Consider the following 6787-nt stretch of genomic DNA (forward strand, 5'->3'; position numbering starts at 1 on the left):
CGTGCGTTACGCTCTGCCCGTGCTAGTGCTGCTTGCTAAGGACCGCGACATGGATGGTAAGGAATTACTTGAAACGAGCATCAACTTGCTGAGCCTTAAGAGAAAAAAAATGGTTTTAATTATTTTATTGTTTTTTAACTTTGCACTCAGGCTATTTTAGAGGTTGATTTTTTTTAATTTAGATTCTCCACTTTTTTCCCTGAGGGAGTCAGCCTTAAATGTGCGAAATCTGTAGAAATTTTGGGGGTGTTTCAAAACTTCCCAAAGCAGGTTGATGTCCCGGCATGAGAAAGTTAGCCTGAAAAATTCAAAGGGTGTCTGTGCCATCATCCTCGGCTTCACCTCTTTATTTCCTCTCTTGTTTTGTCCTGAGAACCAAGAAGATTGTTTCAGACAACTTGGGGTAGTTTGATGCCTTTCCTTTAGCGTTCCCCACATCGCTTTGCTGGTGGGAACTGAGTTACTCTGAATTTAGCCAGAATTGTTGAACCTTGCACCAGAGCCTAGGAAAGGGCAGCCCGACGTATGGGCAGGACCCGTGCAGTGGTGTTGCTTCTGAGACCTTCACTGGGTAAGGCGGGAAGGGGTCTATAGGGGCTTTGTTAAAAAAACATTAATATAATAATAATAGAAGAGCACAGTGCTGAATGAGCCCAAAGCAGTGGCTCTTAACGCTGCTCAACAGCTCCCGCTCTCCCGGCACCTGGCCTTTGGGGTGGGGGAAAAAAATTGAAGGGTCTTTTTTTTTTTAAATGCCTTATGATACTAATGTCTCTGAGCATCCCTGGCATTGCGCTGTTTGACGCTGAGTGGATAAAAGGAGGAATATGTCCTAGTGGGATGCCCTTCGGCTGGGAGCTGCATCGTGGGAAGCCCGGGTTACCCGTCAGCTGCCCCGAGCATCTCGCGGGGCTGCCTGCAGGGTCTCACCCCTATCACCCCAACACTGCCGGACCCTCCCCCTGCCCTCACGGTTCCTCTCGTTGCACAAAAATTCACCAAACAGCCAAAATGCAAAAAGCGTTTCCAGCGCTGCAAGGAGGGGTGGGCAGGGAAGGAGGCCGCAGCCCTCCTGCGCCCTCCTTGTTTCTCCGAGGCCTTTCTTTTCTTAGAAACGTCAACCTTTCTCATGTTGTGTGTGTTACTATGTAGGTTTTTGTCTTTTTTCCCTGGCCCCAATTAGGTTTTGGCTGCAGATTCCTTTCTACTGTGCAAGTGTGTGTGTATGTTCATATAATTGTATAGTGTTTACATAGAAATACTTAGTATGTCTCTATTGTACACTTATATCTATAAATACCTGTGGTTTATGTTCGTATGGCTATATACTGTACATAGCATATATACTTGAGCAATATAGGTTAATATATACTGTGTGGGTACATGTGTGTATACTCTAGGCACACGCTCTGTGTGTGCATATATATATGTAGTAAGTACTGTATACACACATTTATTCACCATATATTTTTAATTCAAGTATATAGGCAATATGAATACTTAGTTATGCTCTCGGGATTTCTCTCCACGTTTTTAGGGAAGAGCAGCAGCGAAGCTGACCTGGAGCAAAGCTGTGGCTCCTCCGCCTGCAGCGCGCGGGCAGAGACGCCCGCCGGTGCGCAGCTTCCGAAACCCCCCCTTCCTCTTCAGTTTGGTGCCTCAAGCACAGAGACTGTAGGAAAATTGCTCCTTTTTCTTCATACATATTTTAGTTGCTACCCTGAATTGCTTCAGACCATTGTTTGCCAAGTGCCTGCCTGGACCCTGGAGGGTTTGCAATGGGGCTTCCAGTCCCTGCGAGCCCTGAGGCTGGCTGTGGGCACCGGCCATGGGGAGCACCTCCTGAACCTCCCGCCTGACAGGTCTTCGGCACGGCCTGGGCTTGTCGCCACTTTTCCGCCGGAAAAGCTCGTGGTGGCCTTGCCCAGCGTCTCCGCGCAAGGCTGCAGGTGCGGGGTTTCCCGGTAGATGTGGCTGTTGGTGGCTCAGGGGCCAGAAGGCAACCCACAGCTTTGGTATTTTTTGGGAAATGCGTACTTGTTGGCCTGTGAGGAGCTTTAAATCAGTGGGTTACTTTTAAATAGATGGAAATGTTGGAGGGTCTTTTCCCGTTAAAAGTAAGAGCGGCTGTTTGAACTCGGTGATTGGAAGTGTGTGGTCTCATAGTCGGAGTTGCCTGCTGACCAGCAGAGCCGTCTTAGGGTCTAGGTGGGAAAAGGTTTTTACCCAAAACATGCCCTAGTTTCATATTTCAGTTTCCTTTTTGAGTTGTGCAAATATGAATGTATGCAGGTTTGCTCATTGTTGTTGTGAACATGAAAGCATTTTCATTCTTTTTCCTCTTTGAATCAAACAGACCTCCTCTCCCTGCCCACCCCAGTAGCCCCCTGGGGGTGCATTTCTCCCCGTAGCACCATCCCAGCAAGGGTGGCACGAGCCCTCCCAAACCCCCGCTATTCACAAAGCCTTCCGATGCTCAGCCTCTCCTCGGGGGAAAGCCTCCAAGTCTGACCGTGTGTTTTGAGGTAATGGTGGTGTTGGGCACTGTGGCCAGAGGGGTTAGTCACGTCCTTGTGGTTTTTCCCATCCATGTACCCACACGTACTGGTCGAGAGCACCGGGGCATTCAGCCTTCCTACTTTAGAGGTCAACGACTTGAGTAGAAGGTGCTGGGTCCTGTGTCGCCACAGCCAGCGCTCAGTGAGAGCAAATGTTCCTGTTGTGGCACTGGATAATTGGTATTTTCTGATAATGGCAAGGGAGAAATTCTTCGTTCAGCCCAAGCCTGAGCGTCGGCTGCTAGCTCCCAAGCAAAGGTGTCTCACAGCAGCATTCAGTGATGGACAAGAAATCATTTTCTGATGAGGATTTCTTTTTTCTCTGTTACTGTGACTATTGTGGACATCTCCAGTAAGCAGCTTAAGGCATCTCACTTACCTGCTCCAGTCCTGCCTGCAAACGTTGGATTGGATTAAACTTTTATTACCCGCTAGAGAGTAAAACCCAGTAATCCTTTGCCAAACAGTATTTACGTTTTATAGCATGTGCTGGGGTGTGTTTACATTGGCCGAGATGTGCAGATCTGCCTCCGGATCTAGATACCTTCTCCCCATGAGCGCCTCTGTCTGTCCGTACCCGGCGTGGGCCCTGTGTGCCGGGGGCCAGCACCGTCCCTCGGGCGTCCTCCAGCTCTGAGCCGGTACCAAAATGCTCCGTGCGCGTCCCCAGTGAGGGCTGTGGGACCTTCCCGGGACACCTGGGAGGGAAACGCTCGACTGTGAATCTTGAGTTATTCTGCCGTCTTCAGCCCCCCAGTGTCCATCCCTTGGCCTCCTTCTTTATTTAACCTCACTGAAGCACAGCACCATTGAAATACCAGCTCTGTCAGCACAGGTGGAGAAAAGGGCTGGGTTCTGCAACACGGGACCTGCACTGGAGGCTGAGCAGCAAATCCTTGCTGTGGCAGCAATAGCCCCTGCAGAAGCTCTGGCGAGTGTGGAGCGATGCACAGACCCTGTCTGAAGCAGGGGAAATAGATGATGTATGTGTCAAACAAAGCATATTATAATTTTAGGGTGTGAATGTGCAGAGAAACATACCTCTTTGGAACATACAGAGCCAAGATGTCCCTTTCTTGGTCTCTCTAGACAGCACCAGCCATTTCTCCTGCAGGTTGGGAAGATACTTTGTATACTGAAGCCTAGGACTGAATGTTACGTTGTAATTGCAGGTTACATGTAATAGCTTCTCCCCAATAGCTTTGTAAATTCTCCTGTGGAGGTTACCTGTGCTGCTGCCTGCCCTGGGTTTGGTGAGAGCCCTGGGTTTGGTGAGAGCCCGACCTGATGGGCCACAAAGCCCAGACATCCCCGTCCCCGCTGACGGCCCGTAAATTCTGTGGCCGAGGCGCAGGGAGCCGGGGTGGGACGGCAGCCGCACACCTCCTGCCCGGCCGCAGCGTGGCACGGTGCAGCCCAGCCCGGCCACGCCAGTGGGGCTGTGGTTGCAAAGCAGCTGCTGAATTCCCTAGGCTCCTTTGGGTTTGGGGGGTTTTTTTCATCCTTTTTTAGCTTTCTGCAGAATTTTGTAAATGAAGTGTGGGTGGATTTTGGATGGAGCTGGACAGAGATGCCCAGCAGGAGTCTGGCAGGATTGAAAGTTTGAAATATCTCTGAGCGCGGAGCGGGCGCTCTTTGCTCCCCTCTGTCTCAGCTCTGTCCTCTGGCTGCACCACAGGAGAGCCCATCAGCTGCTCAGTGTCCCTTTCCAGGCACATCCATCGGTTCTGCCAGTGTCCTCCCAACCCTAAAAGATGATGCAAAAAAAAAGGGCACTTTTCGTCCTTCATTTTGGGGGGGCCAGTTGCTTTTTTCCTCCCTGTGTGGATGTGGCAGACGCAGTGTCTCTTGCACACCGCATTTGGGAAGATGCCGTCAGAGGCTGTCTGTGGTTTGGGGTCCCCCTGCTCCGCCCAGCTCTCTGCTGCTATTCAGCATCTTCAGGATTTGAAACCAGCTTTCTGCAACTACAGTAATAAGCTTTTTCTTTTTCCCAAAGGATTCCTACCAGCTCTTTTGTAACTTGAAAAGTGTGGTTTACCAGGTATGTCACTCCCTGGCCATTGTGGGAATGCTGCTGGAAGCACCCCACTTGCCAGGATGGCTCCTTTGGGCCCCAAAAGAGGAGTTCAGGCCCCAAAAGAGGAGTTCAGCCCCGTTTGCCTGCTGGAACTCGCTGAAGCAGCCCCCGGGCTCAGGCTGGTGGAGGCTGCTCTGGGGGACAGGGCGCACACGGAGATACAGCCTTGGCAAACGGAGCCGCTTTGCCTCCCGTGTCCTCGCTGCCCACACAGAGTCACCCCCATCGGCTGGAAGGGGGCGTGGAGGGAATTTCCCTTTTGCTGAAGAAAACCAGCAGTCTCCTGTCTGGGTTTGTGATCGGTGGGAAGAGCGAAAAGAGCATTTGTGTTGTGGTTTAACCCCGGCCGGCAGCTAGAACCACACAGTCACTTGCTCGCTTGCTTCTCCCCGTCCCGAGTGGGATGGAGAGAAGAATCGGAAAAGTAAGGAAAACTCATGGGTTGAGCTAAAGGAATTTTAATAAGTAAAGCAAAAGCTGTGCAGACAAGCAAAGCAAACCAAGGAATTCACTCCCAGCTTCCCATCGCAGGCGGGTGCTCAGCCATCCCCAGGAAAGCCGGGTTCCATCGCGCCTAACGGTGACTTGGGAAGACAAAACACCGTCGCTGCGAACGTCCCCCCTCTTCCTTCCTCTTCCCCAGCTTTATATACTGACCAATGACACCATATGGTATGGAATATCCTTTGGGTCAGTTGGGGTCAGCCGTCCGAGCCGTGTCCCCTCCCAGCTCCTTGTGCTCCGCAGCCCATCGCCAGTGGGGTGGGGTGAGGAGCAGAAAAGGCCTGGGCTGCTCAGCAGCAACCCAAACCATCAGTGTGCTATCAACATTACCCTCATCCCAAACCCAAAACGCAGCACTATAGCAGCTGCCAGCAAGAAAGTCATCGCCGTCCCAGCTGAAACCGTGACCATTTGCCATGTGGGAAGCAGAAGGAAGGGGCGAGGGGGCAAAGGAGAAAATAAACACACAGCTTTTTGTTGTAGTTGTTTCTTGTAATTATTTTTAAGACCAGCCTTGTGATTTTTTTGTATTTTTGAGGTCACTGGAATTACCTAAAGACCTGGCTCTGCTGCTACACTTGTGGGAACTGCAAACCCTCCTGGGTGGCGTTGCCTCGGGTGGGACTGTCAGGGACCCTTCCCATAGCAGCTCAGCCCCGAGGCAGCAGGTGCTCGGGGTGCGCCCACCCAGCCACGCTGTTCCTCTGCAGCAATACGTGTCCGCTCTCTATTTAACTAGTGTTCTTGAAATCACTGAATTTTGAACATCTCCATTCTGGGAGCAAACCTCTGTGTTTTCCTTGGCGGGGAGTGTGGGTCGGTGCTGTTCCGTGGGTCCCGCCTGTGCTGGGCGGCCAGGATGGTGCTGGGTTGGGAGGTTCAGTGTATCAAACGGCCAGCTCTGCAGTAGCGGTGTCCAGTTTTTCCTTTGACCGTTAGGAACAGACACTGTCTGCTCCGGCTCGATGACCTCCACCTTGTAGTTTTATCGTTAGAATTAAAAAATGAATCATGCCCTCGCTCTCTTCCAGACCCTGCCCGCTAGGAGTCCCCTCTCCCAAGCCACACCGTCGCCGTTCTTCCTTTCTCTGGGTTTTTATGTGCTCTGCATTTGGGAATGGAGGAGCACATCAGGGGGCCAGGGTCCTTTTGCAGCTCCCTAGAGACACTGCAAGAATCTTTTCCCGGTGTTTCTGGTTGTGCTGGAGACAGGACTGCCCTCGCCTCTCACCCGAAAACCTGCTACTGCTGCTAAAAATGATATGCTGACCCGATGGCTGCTGGTATTAGGGTGTGAGTCTGCATTTGAGTGCTGTTAGTGCCGGGATCAGGGGCCTGGCAATGCAGAGGGTGGTGGCACTCACCTGCCTCTCGCCAGCCCAGGGCTCTGCTCAGTGTCCCCTGTCCCCGCTGCCTGTGGCTGGGTCACTCCTCCCGTCGTTCCTCCCCGGTGCGTGGGCTGCAGACTGGGATTTGGGGTTCGTGAGACAGGGAGTTGAGGAGTGTATGAGCACCGTGGCAGCTGTGTTTTCTGTCAGCGCATCCTCATCCTCCTTAGCGCTGCGTCTGCAGCAGCCAGGATGGCAGCGACAGCGAGGGGACGCTCATCCCGTCCCCCCGAGCAGTCGGACGGCCATGGCTCTTG

This window comes from Larus michahellis, chromosome 7 (genome assembly GCF_964199755.1).
Source record: "Larus michahellis chromosome 7, bLarMic1.1, whole genome shotgun sequence".
Lineage (NCBI taxonomy): Eukaryota > Metazoa > Chordata > Aves > Charadriiformes > Laridae > Larus > Larus michahellis.